This window comes from Podarcis bocagei (assembly GCF_964188305.1).
Source record: "Podarcis bocagei genome assembly, chromosome: 9".
Classification (NCBI taxonomy): Eukaryota; Metazoa; Chordata; class Lepidosauria; order Squamata; family Lacertidae; genus Podarcis; species Podarcis bocagei.
This window is the reverse complement of record NC_138134.1, coordinates 35,749,036-35,768,866: the sequence shown is the minus strand read 5'-3', so window position 1 is coordinate 35,768,866 and position 19,831 is coordinate 35,749,036.

The window sequence follows — 19,831 nt, the reverse complement described above, 5'->3', positions numbered from 1 at the left end:
GACGCCAAAAGGAATCAAAGGTAGTGTGTCTCTTTTGTAAAAAATGTATACTTTTTGTATACATTGAGCTAGTTAGGAATCCTAATTTAGTCCCCAAACCAAGCTCACCTGCCTTACACCTTGCAGTGCAGGGCATTAACTGATCCATACCACTGGAAGTCTACTCTTCCCCTCCCCCAAGTTTGCCTATGTGTTGTACAAAAACCAGTTTCCCTCGTGGGATTGTTTGGGTTTCTACTCCCACAAAAGTCTTGCCATGGGAAACAACCTCTCCGCTCTGTGTGGTTTGTTTCCAAGTGGTTGTTTGCATGTAGAAGCTGGTCAATGAGAACAGAGGAAGGGCGAAGGCAGTTGTGCCTCTCCAAGTGAGGATCTGCCATCATCCCACTTGAAAACCACAAATTCCTTTGGTCATGTTGTGGTGGGGGAGAAACCTAATCAGATCTGGCAAGGTTTTGAAGCAAGACAGGAGCCTTTATAGTATTTTCTCAGCTCATATTTCACCAAGGTAATTGTCTTAGGTTGTACTACGGTGCCAGCTGGAAAGGCTCGAGGGCATAAGAGCTACTTCAGCTTTAAAAAAAACTGCCAAAATACATATTTCCATAATAGGCGATCACACAAAGGGCTTTTTGCAATTGGTTTTTAATTCCAGAAATCCCCTGTTGTTTCCACTTCACTCTTGACTCACCCCCAGCACAGTATGGTTTAAAAAAGTGGATTGTACCCACTCTGGCAGACCAGCCCATCTTAGAAATCCTTTTGGTGTGAATTGTAAAAAAATAAAAATAATGGAACAAAATCATAAAGTCTTACTGTACACTGATTTTTCCCCTCTCTCTTTTTCTTACTTTGCCATTTGTTTATTGCCTCTTTCCACAACTATTTAGTTACTTCTACAATATGCTTTTTATTAAGGCTGGATTCCTCCCCATTTAACAAACAAAGTGAGTATTGGAATCCGTACATAGTTAGCAGTCAAGTCCAAGAAGAGTGTGAAACCATATTGCAAACCCAATTGCTGACTGGAGTGCAATGTTGTTGGTCTTGGGTTTAACTCAACTTTTTAGCATTTTGTTTATTTCCTTGTTTGCAATGCAATGAACCCATTCTATATGGAGCGATGGGTTTTAATCTGAGAACACGCGTTCAGGAAACAAATCTGGCATGAGCCAGTGCTGTAGAGTAGTTAGAGTGCTGGATGGAGACAGAGAAACCCATCTCTGTTCAACCAATACAAGGTTGAACCAATACAAGGTTGAATAATGTTCAACCTGTTCAACCAATACAAGGTTCAACCAATACAAGGTTGAATAATGACAAACCTGCTTGGGTTGTCTTCAGGACCAAATGGAAAGAATTTATGTGCAATGCTTTGTATACAGTGCTATACTGTATTAATACTATCTAGTAATATTAAATGGTATTTCCCTGCATATGTATTTATTGATTTATTTAAGAAGATTTATTAACCACTTAATCGAATAGGTCTCTAAGTGGTGTCCATAAGAGAACTGTAGATAAAACATACCGGTAGCTAAAATCCACAAAAACATTAAAAAAAAACATATATACTTAACATAATAATCTTTACAACACAGATAAAATCAGTAAAAGTGCTTACTTTAAAAAAAGAAGTTTTCAGCAGGCTTCTAAAACAGTTTAACAAGGCAGACTGCCTAATTTCAATAGGCAGGGAGTTCCAGAGATTGGGAAAGGAGGAACTCAGATCTTCACAGTCACATCTAGTGAATAATCCACCTCAAAGTTTTCCACAAAGGTTTAGAAGCAATTGAAACGGTAATACTCACTGCTGTTTTACTTTTTTCACCTGTGATGGCAATATTAGAAGGTCCTTCTAAAAAAGAGGAAAGAGGAAGAAAAGCCTAGCAAAGAAACTCGGCAGTAGGTCTAAGGAAGCAGGAGCTGGAGACCTTTTCACAGAAGGCAAAGCTCAATTGAGCAAGCTATCGGGTACTTCGAATAAAACCTGGAGGGAAGATTCATATGCAAAATGTATTTGACACCTTAAGCCAAGAGTTGCGATTGTTTCTAGAAAAAAAAGTGGATGCTTAAGACTGACTTTTACAAATGTAGATATTTTGACCCTAATAGACACCCCTCATATTTGGCTCAATATGCAAACTTGATTTCTAGATAACAGTGTTGCTTTATAATAATTTGCAGCAATACACAAGCATTTCAGTTGCATTTGCAAACCCCACTTGTCTTCCTCTTTAGACAGAAAACAAAGACTTGGAGTCATGAAGGACACTGGCCTGCACAAGCACATCCTACAACATAGAGAGGGTTTTGTGTTTCAGGAGTGAAGGAGAGAGCAGGGCAATGTGCTCCTGTTCCTTATGAATCGCATCTGTAGTTAAACGGATCTGGTCCTTGGTCTACTAAAATCAATGGCCCAAATTTTACAAGTTTGCCAAGAGTTTTATCTTCTTGGTCAGTTGCTAGAACTGGAGTTATAAAGCCAGGAAAGAAAGTGTGTGTTAATGTGCTTGTTGTGAGCACATGTAAAGGCATTTTGAACTAATGGGGGCAGGGACTAGGGGGAACACAATATATACTGCTTTGTAAAATTTGGAATAAAGTTTTGGTCGCCTCACTTCAAAAAGGAGTTGGACACGGTTCAGAAAAGGGCCACCAAAATTATCAAGGAGATGAAATGACTCATCTGTGAAGAAAGATTGCTATGTACGGGACTTTTTAGTTTTGAGAAAAGGCAAGTACAGTGGTACCTCAGGTTACATACGCTTCAGGTTACAGACGCTTCAGGTTACGGACTCCGCTAACCCAGAAATAGTACCTCAGGTTAAGAACTTTGCTTCAGGATGAGAACAGAAATCGTGCTCCGGCGGCGTGGCGGCAGCAGGAGGCCCCATTAGCTAAAGTGGCGCTTCAGGTTAAGAACAGTTTCAGGTTAAGAACGGACCTCCGGAATGAATTAAGTACTTAACCCGAGGTACCACTGTAAGAGGTGACATGATAGAAATGTATAAAATAATGCATGGCATGATGAAAGTGAAGAGAGAAAAGCTATTCTCCCTTTCTAATAACACTAGAACTCATGGAGGTCCAATAAAGCTGAGTGTTGGAAGATTCATGATGGATAAAAGAAAGTAGTTCTTCATGCAATGCATAGCTAAACAGTGGAACTCATTGCCTGCTGTAACAGAATGGGAGACTAGATAGAACACTAACCCCAATAAAAAGCAAAGCCCTTATAAGCCAGTTTCATTCTTTATTATAGAACAGCTGAGAGAGAGAGGTCTTGTACTTTTATGAAAAATGAGCAATAGATTTGAGGCAAGAGGTCCAACTCAAGCAATGGGACTGTGTATGGAGGTATATGTGGACTAAATGGGTGTCCATTGATCTTTTTTAAAAAGCTTTTAAAATAGTCGCAGTAGTATCTAACTCCTTTGCAAATGAAGTCAGATTTATAACTTGGTGGACAACTCTTGGTGGCAAGGTGAAGGTGTCCATGCAGATTTCCTGCATATTTGGGGTAATGCAGTCTATTTGGACTAATGTTGTAAATTTGATTCATGAGATGACTAGCTAATCCCACAAAATCTGAAAATAGTATAATTATTATATTGGTTAATGAAAGTAGCCTTGAAATTGCTGGCATCAAAATGTGCATAGCAGCTAGCTGGAAGAAAATAGTTGATCCATAGATTTCCAAATTGTATAGTAAAATATGGAATACTGTTGTTTTATCAAAACTGACCTACAGCAGAAAATCAACTTGATAATGGAGAGCCAATGAATAAATGTATTGAAATAATGACTTTGCAATGCTTGCAAGTGCAAGGATGCTATTTGACCAGACACTTTCTTTTCTCCCTTGTATTTCCCTACCCTTTTTGCATATGCTTGTAGTCGTTGGTTCTTTAGTTTGTGATTTTAAAAGTTTATATTACTGATTTTTTTTAAAAAAAAAAAACAGCCCTTCAAACTATGGTGAATGGTCTTTGCTTTGTGTCACTGACTAAACCAGGGATCAGGCCCTGCAGATGTTTCTGGACTACAATTCCCTTCATCCTTGAACACTGGCCATATTGACCAAGCGTGAGGGGAGTCCAATGACATCTGGATGTCCACAGTCCTGGGATAGCTCTGTTGGTAGAGCCCGATACTCTTAATCTCAGGGTTGTGGGTTCAAGTCCTGTGTTGGGCAAAAGTTTCCTGCATTCCAGGGGGTGCTCTAGATGACCCCCACAGTCCCTTCCAAGTCTACAGTTCTATGATTCACATCCTCTACTTCTAAACTGAACAGCAATTAAGGTTAAACACAGTTCCTGGTTCAAACATAGATAGCAAGTTATTACAGTTAGTTTAGAACAGAAGTGAAAGATTCTGATCTGACAGCTGTACCAGAAGAAGAAGGGACGCAGGTGACACTGTGGTCTAAACCACTGAGCTTCTTGGGCTTGCCAATCAGAAGGTCGGTGGTTCAAATCCCCATGACAGGGTGAGCTCCCATTGCTCTGTCCCAGCTCCTACAAACCTAGCAGTTCAAAAGCACACCAGTGCAAGTAGATAAATAGGTATTGCTGCGGTGGGAAGGTAAATGGCGTTTCCATGCACTCTGGTTTCTGTCGCTGTGTTCTGTTGCGCCAGAAGCAGTTTTAGCATTCTGGCTACATGACCCAGAAAGCTGTCTGTGGACAAACATCGGTTTCCTTAACCTGAAAGCGAGATGAGCACCGCAACCCCAGAGTCTCCTTTGACTGGACTTAGTTGTCCAGGGTTCCTTTACCTTTACCTTTTTTACCAGAAGAAGAGAAGGCAGGGGCGAGCACATGAGCCCCACATTCATGCATGTAACGCTGAATTATTATTTAGCATTACATGCAAAGCAGGCTGTTCTTCCTATCATGGTCAGCTGCCTCTCAGCTAAATTAATGCAGTGGCTGTGGAGTCATCAGAAAGATGGCTAAGGAACGCAGGCAGTCCATATTCCATCCTCCTCTGATCAACCCGAAGGTATGCAAATGAAATTGCAAAGCTATAATGGTCCTTTTTCTAAGAGGGAAGCCAGACAAAGGTAATTGTATGACTGAGATGGAAGCCAGTTTCCACAACTAATGATGTGATGCACCTGTGCACGAGATTGCTCTCACTCTAAAATGCAGCCACCACCTTTTCTTGCCTTTCCTCTCTAATGGCCAATAATGTGACATGAAGCAAACTCAACAAGTGCACCTTGTCCCAGGTTGGCAATACTCCAGTTATTTTTTTTTACTATCTGGCTGCCATAAAGCTGTTAGAGGCACAGCACCTCTGAAAGGGAACATCTGCAGGTTATATTAGGTTATGCTGAAAGACTGGCTGCTTCAGCAAAACAGTTCTAAATAGATTGCAACACGTCTTTCAAAGAGAAACCTGAAATTTAATCTGGCAATCAGCCATTGTTTCTCCACTTGGCTCTCCTTGTGTTTTTGGTTTACAAATTTCTAGCAACAGTCAGCCAGTTTTATAGCGACTGCAAAGAGATCCTGAGACCATTGGCTCAGGATTGCCGTAGATCTCAAGCACGTACTTTCTCATCTAGGAACTCTCCACTGTTGTTGTTGTTTTAAATTGTGGGTGTATTCTACAAATCTTGATACAATGATAGTGATGAATTTATTCTGCTTTGTCAGTTGTTCTATGATGCTGCCCCAGTGCTATCACAATAAAAAATCACAATGATTTTTAAGGTAGCCTGGTTCCAAACTGCATAGGGTACAGGAGTACCAGCACCTTGAATTTAGCAAGTGCAATTCTCCCAACAACAGCCTGACATGATGGTGGTGATGGTCAGCCCCAGTAGCTGAACAGGAGCATTTTGCACTAGCTGCAGCTTCCAGGCTAACATTGGGGCAGGAGCCCAGATAGAACATGTTAATAGTTATCCAGTATGAAGGTTACTCATGCATGTATGACAGTTGTCAGGCTATCCTGGTCCAAAAATAGCTGTAGGTGTCTTAACCAACTGAAGTTGGTAAAAGGCAATTGTAGCCCCTGAGGTCATTTGAGTCTTTACTGGTGGACATGAGCCTGCTTCCAACTCTGGTCCCACCCACTGATGCCCCCTTAGCTTTAATAAGCCAAGATGGGCTCAAGGAAAACATGGTTGGGTACAGTATACCTGAAGGAGTGTCTCCACCCTCATCGTTCTGCCTGGATGCTGAGGTCCAGCGCCAAGGGCCTTCTGGCGGTTCCCTCACTATGAGAAGCAAAGCTACAGGCAACCAGGCAGAGGGCCTTCTCGGTGGTGGCACCCACCCTGTGGAACGCCCTCCCACCAGATGTCAAAGAGAAGAACAACTACCTGACATTTAGAAGACATCTGAAGGCAGCCCTGCTCAGGGAAGTTTTGAATATGTGACATTTTGATGTATTTTAATCTTTGTTGGAAGCCGCCCAGAGTGGCTGGGGAAACCCAGCCAGATGGGCAGGGTACAAATAAATTGTTGTTGTTGTTGTTGTTGTTGTTGTTACAGCATGCATGTTGCAAGCATGTTGTCAACATCATCAAGAGGCATCAATTGAAACTGATCCCATGACATCACAGAAGATGTTGTGTTGGACACCTCTCTGGGAACTGCCACAAATGTGGCATCCAGCTGGTTATGGAGCCAAGTGACTTTATCCAAGTGCCTTGCAAATAAGTTAGAGAGTTAAAACGCTGCATACATTAAAAAACAGACATCTACACTACAAGCATTAAAAGTGGTGGCATAATACAGGTGGCATGTTTTGGTGATGGTACTCAGTCTGGGATCTGTGCCAAAATGCAGACTATGACTTGGTAAGGAGTGGGGATAGGAGCGTCTGCTTGCTTTTAGTGGGATGTACTTTTCAGACGTGGGTGGCGCTGTGGGTTAAACCACAGAGCCTAGAACTTGCTGATCAGAAGGTCGGTGGTTCGAATCCCCGCAATGGGGTAAGCTCCTGTTGTTCGGTCCCTGCTCCTGCCAACCTAGCAGTTCGAAAGTACATCAAAGTGCAAGTAGATAAATAGGTACCGCTCCGGTGGGAAGGTAAATGGCGTTTCTGTGTGCTACTCTGGTTCACCAGAAGCGGCTTAGTCATGCTGGCCACATGACCAGGAAGCTGTACGCCGGCTCCCTCGGCCAATAAAGCGGGATGAGCGCCGCAACCTCAGAGTCAGTCACATCTGGACCTAATGGTCAGGGGTCCCTTTACCTTTACTTTTCAGACATATCTGAGGTTGTTGATATTTCTTCCGGCAATCTTAATTCCGGCTTGGGATTCATCCAGCCCAGCCTTTCAAATTCGGGAGGCAGTGAAAGACAGGAGTGCCTGGCGTGCTCTGGTCCATGGGGTCACGAAGAGACACGGCTAAACGACTAAACAACAACAACGAACAACAACAACAATTTTTCAGACAATCCTGCAGTCAGTACCCATTTAAACAGTCTTAAAAGACCATGTAGGCAAGCCCAGAAATCCCAGTTCCTGAATGAAAGAAAAATACTTGCCCCTACAGAAGAGGCGCATTACATTTAACAGCTTACATTTTCACTTTGAATAGATGCTACTTTGCAGCTAGTTGATAAGGGATAAAGATTTGCGGTGGGGGGCGGGGGGGCTCCACAAGAGGGGCCCACAATGCTTTTTGGTCCTCTTGAGGATGCCTTTTCAGAGGTGGACAAAAGGAAAGACTTCCTGTCCCGTCCCTGGCTTTTCGCATGTGGGACCAACATGGGCAAACGCAGCAAAGCATAAACAGTTGCAAATGGGAGGAGGAAGGCTAGAGCTCGCTTTGCATATTTAGCCTTGCCTTGGAATGAATCGAAAGGGAAGTTGTTGGACCATTGTTCGTAGGGCTGCTTCTTTCACGGACGTTTACAGAAGCTGCAGTTTACAGGGGCTTTTCTTCCTGTTGTTTGCTTATGGAAAATAAGTGGGAGTGACAAAAAGGAAAAGAAGAGGGAAACAGAGGGAGGCACTGACCACAGTGCAGAACCAGTAACCTTGCCTTGTGTATGATCATTAACCTTGCTGAAAAAGGCAGCTGGGAGCTCATTCCGAAAGCTTGCCATTAGAATGTGAGCTGAGCCACAGATACTGCAGACACATTTCCGGGAGGGTGTCTGCAAATTGGCTGCAAGTGTTACAAATACTATCGGATCCGGTCTGCCAAAATGAGATTCCAGCAGCTCCTTTTGACCTGGTTTTTGCTCCTGGCTGGGGTGCTCCTGATCGACGGACAGAGGCCAGGTAAGGAACCCTGTGATCTGACTCCGTTTCCCCGTCTCAGCTGTCTCTTATCTCCAGCGTGTGTATGGGGATTTCTGGGGCAGCTACGTTTGAAGCCAGTCTTTCTTTTCCTTTCTTTTTTTTTTTAAAAAAAGCTGTTCGCCTCCCATAGTATTATTTTTGCAGACGTAACTCTCTTTTAAAAAGAGAGAATGGCTTCCTTAAGAGATGCTGCGCCTACGACATGCCACTTTGAGATTTCAATGCAAAGCCATTTCTTTTCGTGCGCACGAGAAGATGGCAAATAAAGAATTCATGATCACATCAGCTCCTCCAGGGCTTGTGCAAGATGTTACATTTAAATGCTACATTTAACTAGCCTGGTAGGAAGATTTTACCACAATGAAGTCGTGAAAGAAGTGCAAACTGTAAATGTAGATGGGTTAATTCATCTCTATGTGCTGTAACCCTATGAGGGCAGCTTGTGTTATGCAGCTTGTGTCCCTGTGCAAATATTTGTGACTCTTCTCCTACGTGTGTGCAATTATTTCACTGTTTTCCATTCCCTATAATATCTGGCTAATATCTGCCCAGACTGCTGCTTTATTGATTCCTATGATGATTTATTAGTTGTTATTTGGCTACCTTTATCAGGCAAGGGGAGGTCAGACTTTGCTGCTTCTTTTTTATAACCTCCTGCCTCATTTGACACCCTCCCAGATTCCTACAGCTTTCAACAATTTTTAACAGAGCATTGACAGAGAGATGGGTGAAATCACATCATCTCATATACTGATTCTCCAGAGGAATAAGATATTTGCATAATTGCCCTCCCCGCCACTCCCCACTTTTCAGAGGGCAGATTCACTTTTCTAAGTAAAGCTGACAGCTCCCAGACCATACACTCTGCGGTAGTCTCCTTTGCTTGACTGATACAACTCTCTGGAGCAATTAGCTTGGAGTAGACAGAAGCCTTAGGCAAAAAGAGCATTGCTTGAGTACTAGCTGGCGGGAATGTACATTCCCAGTCCTCTCTGGTGGAGAAAGCCAAAATGAAACAAGAATGGAACTGAGGGAATACAACAAGTAGCCATAGTTGTGACCCACCTTTTGGTGCACAGATGAAGAGGCAGACTTTCTCTATGGTGAATTCAGAAAACATTCCCTAAGGGAGTGAGTTGCCCTGAAGTCACCTGAGTTTTCCATCCTGCAAAGCAGTTCTCTTAACTGAGCAGCAGGCAGAAAGGGATCTACAGTACTTAGTATGCTTTCCCAGATCATTTTGCATATACTGTACCTGGGTTTGCATAAACAGGTGGAGGCCTACAGTAAGGATAAGGAAGATGTGCTCACAGTCAGAGCAGTTGTCTATCCACCTTACCATTCCAGAGGCTTTGAGAAGACTATTGCATTTGTTATTTTGACTTGAAGGAACACAGAAGAACATTTTAGCTTCCCGACTCTCTTGGAAGATAGTGGCTTGCTGAGGCCACTCACTGAGCATCAGAACTGAGCTTTGAGCATTTCCCACATCCAAAACTAGGCTTTTAGTTACTACACTGGTCTGGGAACTTTATTCCCCCACCTTTCCAGTGCTGAAAGGCTCAAAGGCACATCAGTAGTGTTGCTTAGTACTTATACAGCACTTTCTCCCTAAGTGTTCTAACATGCTTTGCATGCCAACCCTGTAAGGTAAGCCACTATTACAGCCACAGGGGGAGAGGGTCGATTCAGCCACCACCTCTTCTTGCCTTTACTCTCTGATGGCCAATGACTTAACTTTTTGTCTTTCTCCGCGATGAATGTATGTCTGAGGTGAGACTACAACAAGCTCACAGCTCAGTATATAACCACAATACTACATCAGCTCTTTGGCTGATTAGGATGGTGCTACTCTGAATATCTCCCCCACCACTGGTGTTTTATTGCAGTCATTTTCTGCAACATGTTCTCGACTCAATAATGAGTGTTGGGTTTATTCTGCTTTAGTTTGTTCTGCAGTGCTTCCACAGTGCTGCCACATTACTGCTGTCAACAAAAGTGGAATAAAAATAAACCAGGATGCTATAACAAGTTGTAGGAGTTTAGTAGGAAGTTATGGGATAGGTTCTGATTAAAAATGAAGCGGTATGAAGGTGGAATCACATATAACTGCCTCAGGAGCATTGTGAACACAAATGGCCATGAATGTGCAATAAATGAGATGTCTGGAGGGACCCTAAACATGGTCTACTTTGTAAACTGCTTTGAGGGTTTCTTTTTTTTTTTACAATCAATCCATTTGTAAATTTTATGAAATAAAAAAAATATTTACATCGTCAATGAAAGTAGCATGCATTTTTCAGAGAATTCCATAAGTACTATTAGCCCCTGTTTTGTTCTGGGTGCAAAAGCGTTTTGTTTCTTGTTTGAAAAATGATATTTATCAGGTCTCCTCTGCCATTATTTATTCTGTTTACCAAATCCCCATTTTCCATATAAAATGGCTCTCCAGGTGGCTTACAAATTTGAAAAAAAAAAAATTAAACCCTGAATGGATATTAAGACTTCTTGTACACAACACTTTTGTTTCATGCATTAAAATCAAAGAACACGACTCAGCCAAGTATAAACGCTTCTTAAAATTCCATTAATTTCCAGGAAACATGCAAGACAATCCATGCTGACTCAGAAGCCAGCCCCACTGTGATCATTAGGCCTTACTCCCTAGAACGTTTTGCTTAGGATGGCAATTTAACTTAAGCCCTGCTGAACTACTCACAATTTCCTATTTTGTGCCCAGGTGTAGATTTCATGATATTCAGTACATGAACAAATGTGCAGAATCCACTTAGGTTTAGACATGAAGCTTTAGTTGAGATTCATGCATTCCAGGGGGTGGATTGGATGACCCTTGGATCCCTTCCAACCCTACAATTGTATGATTCTATGAACTCAAATGTTACTTACTTCTGAATGGACATGTATAGGACATGTGCCATAAGAGTACTTAGGTTTGGCTGAACCACAGACAGCTAAAGATCCTGCAGTTCACAATGGTCTGAGACTTCTGAAAAATTGGGCAAATTATGGGATGGGAAGCCGAGTGCTTCTGGAAGAAGACAGACTTGCTACATTGGAATGTTATACTTTGGGATCCCACAAGTACAATGGTACCTTGGGTTAAGAACTTAATTTGTTCTGGAGGGCCGTTCTTAACCTGAAACTGTTCTTAACCTGAAGCACCACTTTAGCTGATGCTGCCGCTGCGCCGCCACTGTGCAATTTCAGTTCTCATCCTGAAGCAAAGTTCTTAACCCGAGGTACTTTTTCTGGGTTAGCAGAGTCTGTAACCTGGAGTGTTTGTAACCTGAAGCGTCTGTAACCCGAGGTACCACTGTACAGGAAATAACATCTTGCAGAAAGCAGACACGCTTTATGCTGCTTCAGAACAGCAACCGTTATTGTTTACCTGGCGTTCATTTTGACATCTTGCTCTTTTCATGTTCTCTCTCTCCTGTCTTGCAGCTAATGTGGCCTCCAGGCGAAAACTCCACAGACATCACTGCTCCCACAGGAGATGCATGCCCCTTCATTCCAGAGTGCCCTTTCCCTGAGGTATCCAAAAACCCTACGGTGCTTGGGCTAATTTTAGGCAAAGGGTCATTCATAAGGGTTTGGTAATAAAACCAGGCGCCAGTAAGATGCGACTGTCGAAGGCTGCCCCTCCAGCATTGTTTTGGGGACAGTGTAGGGGAATGCCAAATGTGTTCACCAGAAAATATGCCCGTTTGCAAACTTATGCATTCATTTCCAAATGGTTTCGGGGGCATTTTGCTAACCTCAGACCGCAAACAATTTCCTTTGGCCTCCGTTCTTTGTGATTTTATTTGCTCTGAAAATAGAGCAACAGGGAGGGAGCGGTGGGGGTGGGAATGAACTCAAGGGGGGGGAGGAACAGCACAATAAAAGTACTTGTTTTATGTGAACTCCGGGGCACGGTTCCAAATGAGTGAGTAGTACTGGGCTCTCTGTCAATTATTTCACTCTCTGAAGCTGCACAGAGAATGGGACCCATTTGATGCCCTGCTGTCTTTTTGCAGTTTTCCACCCCCCTCCCTCCAATCTTGCACATGAAAGTGATAATAATTCATTATTATAAAACCTGAAAGATGGAATCCCTTGGGCAGAACCATCCAACAAGTCTTATCTTGCTTAAGAATAAGGTGGACACAATATAAAAATTGGATCTACCTGGAGTATGTGGAATCCAGAGGGTAGCACTGGTCATAGTGTAGACCATGGGTAGGCAAACTAAGGCCCGGGGGCCAGATCCAACCCAATCGCCTTCTCAATCCGGCCCGTGGACGGTCCGAGAATCAGTGTGTTTTTATATGAGTAGAATGTGTGCTTTTATTTAAAATGCATCTCTGGGTTATTTGTGGGGCATAGGAATCTGTTCATCCCCCCCCAAAAAAAAATATAGTCCAGCCCCCCACAAGGTCTGAGAGACAGTGGACCGGCCCCCTGCTGAAAAAGTTTGCTGACCCCTGGTGTAGACCCATTGAAATCAGTGGATTTAAAGTGAATTATACCATATTTTTCGTCCCATAGGACGCTCCGTCCTGTAGGACGCACCTAGTTTTTTTGGGGGGAAATAAAGGGGAAGAAAATTTCCTTTATTTCCCCCCCCCCAAAAGCAGGTCGGGGAACCGAACCAGGTCGAGGAACAGCGGGATGGCGGCACTGCGCCTCCCTGCTGTCCCCCGAGCTTGTGGGGCTGGCCAATGTCTGCCCGGCACGAGGGGCGCCCTGCTTCAAGGCACGAGTGGCGGCAGGCTGCTATCTGCAGCGTGGGGAGCCCTGCGGGGAACTCCTGCAAGGCTCCCCACGCTGCGGATGTCTGTCCGGCGGGCGGGGCGCTCTGCTTCAAGGCGCCCCGCCCACCGGGCGGCAGGCTGCTATCCGCAGCCTGGGAAGTCCTGTGGGGACCTCCCGCAGGGCTGCCTAGGCTGCGGATGTGTTCCCGAAGTGCCGGGCGCTCTGCTTTCAGGGCGCCTGACGCTCCGGGAAGCAGGCTACTATCCGCAGCCTAGACAGCCCTGCGGGAGGTCCCACAGGGCTGCCTAGGCTGCGGATGTCTTCCTGAAGCCTCTCCAAGCTTCAGCGAAAGCCTGCATTCGCACCATAGGATGCACCCAGATTTCCCTTTCATTTTTGGAGGGGAAAAAGTGCGTCCTATAGGGCGAAAAATACGGTAATTAACTTAAACCTATTGATTGCTATTCTGAGTATGACCTAGTCGAATACCACCCAGAGGTGTCTGATGGTATTCAGTGTTATTACGAGAAGATTCCTTCCACCCTCTCTGAGTCAACCTATGGCAGGATTCATGTGAAATTGTATCAAGGATCTGATCTTCATGTGGGAAGACTCTCACTAGATTTTGTCATGCCCTTCTATTATTTTCACAGCAGCATGATACACAGCCATGTGGCAGGGAATGCTTTCCTGGCATTTATTTTATTTATTGACTTTGTAAAGCTTCTATACTGTTTGATTGTAGAAGAAGCCTCAAAACGGTCTACATAAATCATTAAAATTATCACTAAGAAATTTACACGGAGATGTACAGCACATTAACTTTGTGGATTTCTTCATGCCAGATTGTTCTTAAAGAAACAGGATATATTTTTTAAAAAAACCCAAAGGCAGCCATTACCATTTAGCTCTGTAACAGCCAACTTTGCTGAATGGACACTCTATAAACCAGGCATGGGGAATCTGTGGGCCTCCAGTTGTTGTTGAAAACCAGCTTCTATCAGCCCCAGCCAGTATGGCCAATGGTCAAGGATGATGGCAATTATAACCCAGAAACATCTTCAGGGCCACAGGTTCCACACTTCTGAATGTACACACTGAACATTTAAAGCACATGACTTCCCTTAAAGGATTTCAGCAGCTGGTTTCTTAAGGGTGCTGGGAATTTTAGCTCAGTGAGGGCGAAACTGCAGTTCCCAGGATTCCTGGGGAGGGGAATAATGTGCTTTAAATTACAGTGTGCATGCTGCTTTCAATTCCATGTGAATTTCACCACTGGTAGAGCTATAACCACAGGCCTGTGTAGCTATCCCAGGGAAATATGTGTAGTGGCTAAGAGGTAGGGGTTTTTTAAGGGTTTTATCCAGCATGATGGCAAATTTCAGTCCATTAATTGAATGAGGAGGACTAGTGTTGGGAACAGTCCACCATTTGGAACTGCTCCCTATTTAATTAAAAAGGTATCACCTAGATTGATCTTGTTAAGCGGGAAGAACTCAAAGGTCCTTTGATGTGAGGTCCCAAGGAGCAGCTGTGTTATTCTAGCACAGCAGAAAGACAAAGCACGAGGGGGCATCGACTAACAAGCCTGTCATAGCAGGGGCTCATGTGCCATCCTATTCAAAAGAGTCGGGAGCAGGCTGTTGCATTGTGAACCTGAGAGCTCTTTGATTTTAAGATTGCATTCCGCGGTATAAAGCTGAAGTAGCACTTTTGAACCCAAGCGGGGCTTCAGCAGGTTAGAGAATAGGAGGTGCAAAGGATCAATGCTCTCTAGTCTAGAGGGCACCATATAAATGCAGATACTTCCGCCGCTCCAGAAGCACACAGGTAGGACATGTAAATATGTCACAGCAAGGATCAAAAGGATGCCCAAACTGCCTTTTAGAGAAGCACACTATTTGCAGATGAATAAAACATGCACTTGATAGCTTTGCATCTGGCAGCGCCTCTTGTTATATACATCAGGATAATGGCATAGCCTTAGGTAGTTTGGCTGTAATAAATAAAAAATGACACAGGCTATAAGCCCCAAAATCAATTCTCTCAAAATGTCAGCTTCTTGGAACTAGCAAGACTAATCAGGAGTGAGTGTCGTTAAGGGACAGCAACTGGCCCTTCAAGGACACTTTACATTTTGCTAAGCAGTTCAGCCGAAGTCAGAATTGCGTTTCTGACAGTGCCGTAAGTTTTGTGAAACCTACCTGCATGAAAGCTGGGAAGAAAATGAAATCCATCCAAAACATTTTCAGCGCTATTCTTCTTTGTCTGTTTATATATATATATATATATATATATATATATATATATATATATATATATATATATATATATATATATATCGCATCATCAGTGTTGCCCTGGACTTCTTGGGAGGAGCAATAGGATATAAAAATTAAAAATACATAATGCACATGCCATTTTACAGCATAGAAGAGTACAAGTCGCTGTCTCAAGGGCTAACAAGAAGTCTGTGGTGCAAAAGCCCTGATGAATTGGACCAAAAGCCTATCTTGTCTGGTGTGCTGTTCCCACAGTGACCCACCAGATGCTGATGGGAAGCTCAGAAGCAGATCATGAGCACAATAGCACAGTCCCAGCTCATGTTCCCCAGCAACTGGTATTCAGATGCTAGAGGTAATATATAGCCACCACGACTAGTAGCTATTGATAGCCTCATTCTCCATGAATTTGTCTAACTTCCTTTCAAAGCCATCCAGGTTAGTGACCATCACTGCATTTCTTGGTAGAGAATCCCAAGGTTTAACTGTGAGCAGAGAAGCACTTGCTTTTGTTTGCCTTGAATCTACCATTCACCATCAGAGAGCCCGGAGAGGAAGGGTGAGAGGAGGAGAGGCAGGAGTAAACAGGGAAAGAATGTGGGTTATTTCAGTTATACACACTTTAGGCTTAGTCACAAAGGAAGCCGGTGAAGGAATTTGATAAGTGATTCTAAAGCAATGGGCATTCAGCCTGCACCCCAAACAGCCTGCACTGAGATACAAACAAGAAACCCACCAGAAAACAGTTGATGTTTGCAAGTCTCAAGAAGCCTCAGTCAACAACAAAAAATAAAAAATAAGGTTTCTTCCTTGAAAGTAACACCTTGGTTTATATGTGGTGCTGGAAGTACCAAATGTATTTAAAAGCTTTGTCTCCATCATGTTAAGTTTTTCCAAGATCTCAGCCAGCTACATCACTGGTGTTTTTTTAAAGAAATGTGCCTTTTTAGAATGATAAAAAGGGGGCAAGGTCCACCTGTGTATCAATTACAGCAGGCGGCAGATTAAGCGAGAGCGGATTGGTATCAGCTTAAGGATCTCAAGCCAAAGCGACCACATCCACTCACTCAGCACTTTGGAGTTTAGGGGCACTGTGGAAATCAGAATTAGGAGGAGGCAGACTCCTTGAGTCACTAGCTTCAGAAGTGTTTCCGAGTATGGAATCAATCGTCTCCTTCCCCCACTTCCAGTGTTTCATGACTGTGTGCAGAGACAATCTCTAATGCGCCTTGAAGCATAATGCATGCAAGTTAATAGTATGGAGTCTGGGTGATAAACATGCACTTAGGTGGATTTCCCATCCCTCCTTACAGAATATCTGTTTGCAAGACTAAAAGCTATTTTGTAGCTAGTTCCGTTTGGGGAAACTGCTCTGCCCTAACAACAGAGCAGAAACAGATGCTCTTTAACCATGACCTGGTCTAGAGATGTTCTGAATAACTGAAATGTGTATTTTGGGGTGCCAGGGAAGGGGTGGGGACAGAGTTCAAGATTTCAAACCTGTCTACAAAAGTTGCATGGCGCATCCCCTACAACTATATGGGCCAAGCTCTTTGTTGTGCATTTGTCTGCATGGAATCCATACACTTTCAAGCTGAACGCTCCCAGGAGTGTTAAGATTCTTGCAAAATGAACACTGGTTGAGTCTAAGCTTTGCCTGTGGTTCTGAACTGGTCAACAGATACTGATTAATCCACTAGAGCAGAGATGCTGTTGACCCTCCAGATCAGGGTTGGCTATCAGGGGACTCCAACTCCCATTACCCCAGTCAGCATGGCCCAATGATAAGGAGGCTCTGAAGGGCTCCGTGTTAGCTCTTCCTGCTCCAGATATTGTTTGACTCCAGATCCCTTAACCCTTAAGCACTGCCCATGCTGGCTGGGGATGATGGGATCTGGAGTCCAATGTCATCTAGTTCTCCAGGTCAGCCGTATTCACGGTTGAGCTTATCTTTGTTGTTTCCCAGGCAGTAGCACCTTCAGATGAAATGCAGCTAGGCCTACCAGAAAAGCCTTCCCCTTTATACTTCCTACTGGCTAAGGGTTGTTCGCATGTATTCATCACACATATCAGTTCCAATGACAGCCCATGAGGCTCAGAGGCCATACTTTCAGCTAACTGAATGGCAATAAGTCAAATGCCCATTCTTGCAAAATTGCCAGTCTTGGCGAAAAGAGTTGTGTGTCAATGTAAGATTTACTGACATTTTGAATATTCCTTTTAAAACAAAAAACTAGCCCAATTTTAAGAAATGTGTCATGGGCACAAATGTTTTAACTGTTAATGGGGAGGAAAATAATCAGCTCTCAAATGCATTCAGTCATTGCAGTGGCCTGATTTTGGGATTAAGATTATAAAAAGAATGTTCCTCCTGCTACACTTTTTACTTCAGATTATGTATATATCGACCTTTTGAATTATTTAGATTTAGAGACTTCGGTTGCAATTTCTGATCATTTGTATTAGTCTATAAAAAGTGTTTAGTGCCATTATTATTGGTCATCGTGTTGTGTTACTTTGTTCAGACTTTTTACTGCAGCAGCAGATTCATAATGTGTTTTGAAATCCTGGCCTGCTCTCTGAGATTGAGGATGAATTCCCACAGACACACAGAGGCATAAAAGGTCATAGCCGTGCCATGCCACTCAGATGGAAGGAAGCTCCATTGAATTTAACAGAGAACAGAAATGCTATTAATAATACTTATGCTGCGTCAGCAGCAAGCATGGCATCTCACAGAGTTATATACACAAGTCAAATCCCTGCCAGCAAGGAGTTTACCAAGTAGGATGGCTGCTTAAGGATTGCCCCAAAATAGGAAAGTGTCACAAAAGGAGATAAAGTGAGGACAAAAGAAACAACAGGTTTTCATAAAATGTGTGCATACTAATTTATTTGCATACAAATTTAGAAGCAATTACTGTAATTTGAATTGTAATGCAATGCAGTTCACTGCAGTGGCCTATGTGCCTGCTCTGTTTTCTGGTGCTATTGGTGGGTCATTTCCAGGCCCCTCCTGCTCTCCCGTCTTGAAGTCCTAACCTTTAAGCTAGACTTAGACCAGGCAGCCCATCACATAGAGGGCCGTCCTCTTTAAAGCTGGATGTGTGCCCCAGTTCCGGGGGCAGGAGTATCATGGAAACTCCAGACTCCATAGAGATTGTACCTTTTCATATTTTTATACAAGGGCTCTCATTTGGGTCTAATGGACCCAAGATGGGTATGATCTAGAGTGGTGTTATGGTACAAGGACACTGGAAGGAACTACTTAAATTTCCAGAAATAGAAGATTCACCCATGTTTTCTATCTCCCGTAAACCCTTAAGATTGCAGATTGGGATCCACTCTCACATATGTTAAGGAGGAATCATCACAATAGGCCTGCCGGTTGGACCTCCCTTGAGAAAGAGCAAAGAGGCAGAAAATGATTTATTTGGGTAGCCAGATGAAATGGGAGGAAAGGCCTTCTGCACCTTTAATGGGGAATTTCAGGAGATTCTCTAAAATTCTTCTATACAACTATTAAAGGTGTAGGACATGCACACTGAAAATTTCAAACTGGTTTCTATTTGTTTGGAGTTGGTTTTTAAAGTGGGTGCAGGACCTTTTAGCATAGCCTCTTATTTGTAACGTGGACTATATGGGGGACTATTTAGCTGATCATATTAGAAAAGAGGTATTTCCTAGGGATACAACATTGTCAATTTGACAAGAATTTCCACCTGTTTCACAAGCAAAGTCTTTTGGAAATGCAGCAATTTGTATGTTTGCTCAAGTATTACCCTTCCAAGGGTCTCAAGTGAGCACAGTCAGACTTTTAGGCTCCTCTAAGCATCTATGGATAGCAACCACTGTTTGAATAATGTACCTATTTAACTGGTTTTTAAACCAGTCAGGGGATGGGGCAAATGCATCCTGTTTACCTGAACTAAATCGACTTGTGCAAGCAAACCTACAACTATTGCACTTAAACCTCAAAATTTCCACTGAAAACAGCTCTCATAATGGCTACAATTCTCTGTAGTTGCATAGAACTCTTCAAAGCCACAAATGCTACACAATGCAGGGCTATACCGAAGAGAGCAGCTTAAGAACAGAAAACGTCCTTTCCTTGGATAATAATATTTTAATGTTCATACCTTATAACTCTTTGCAATCACAGAACAGATGTAAAGTTTATTATGACTGGTCATAGAGGCGCGGATTCCTTGGCACCAGAAAGTCAGCTGCTGCCGCTGCTGGCTTTGAGAGAAGTTCAACTGTTCTCAAAAATCTGTTCTTCCCCCTACCTCTTTTAAAAGTTGAGGACTATATGTGTACAAGTGGGGTTCGAACAGGAGTTGTCAAGTTGTCAACCATCCAGGAGTACCCAACTCCATTCAACCGCTACCCCATCTCCTGTCAATTTCTTCACAACTGACTCTAAACCAGGGGTCAGCAAGGTTTATCTTGTCTGGCCCAGATCGGTCCCATGGAGATCCCTCTGGGTCTGATCACCTGTGCACATTTTTGGCGCT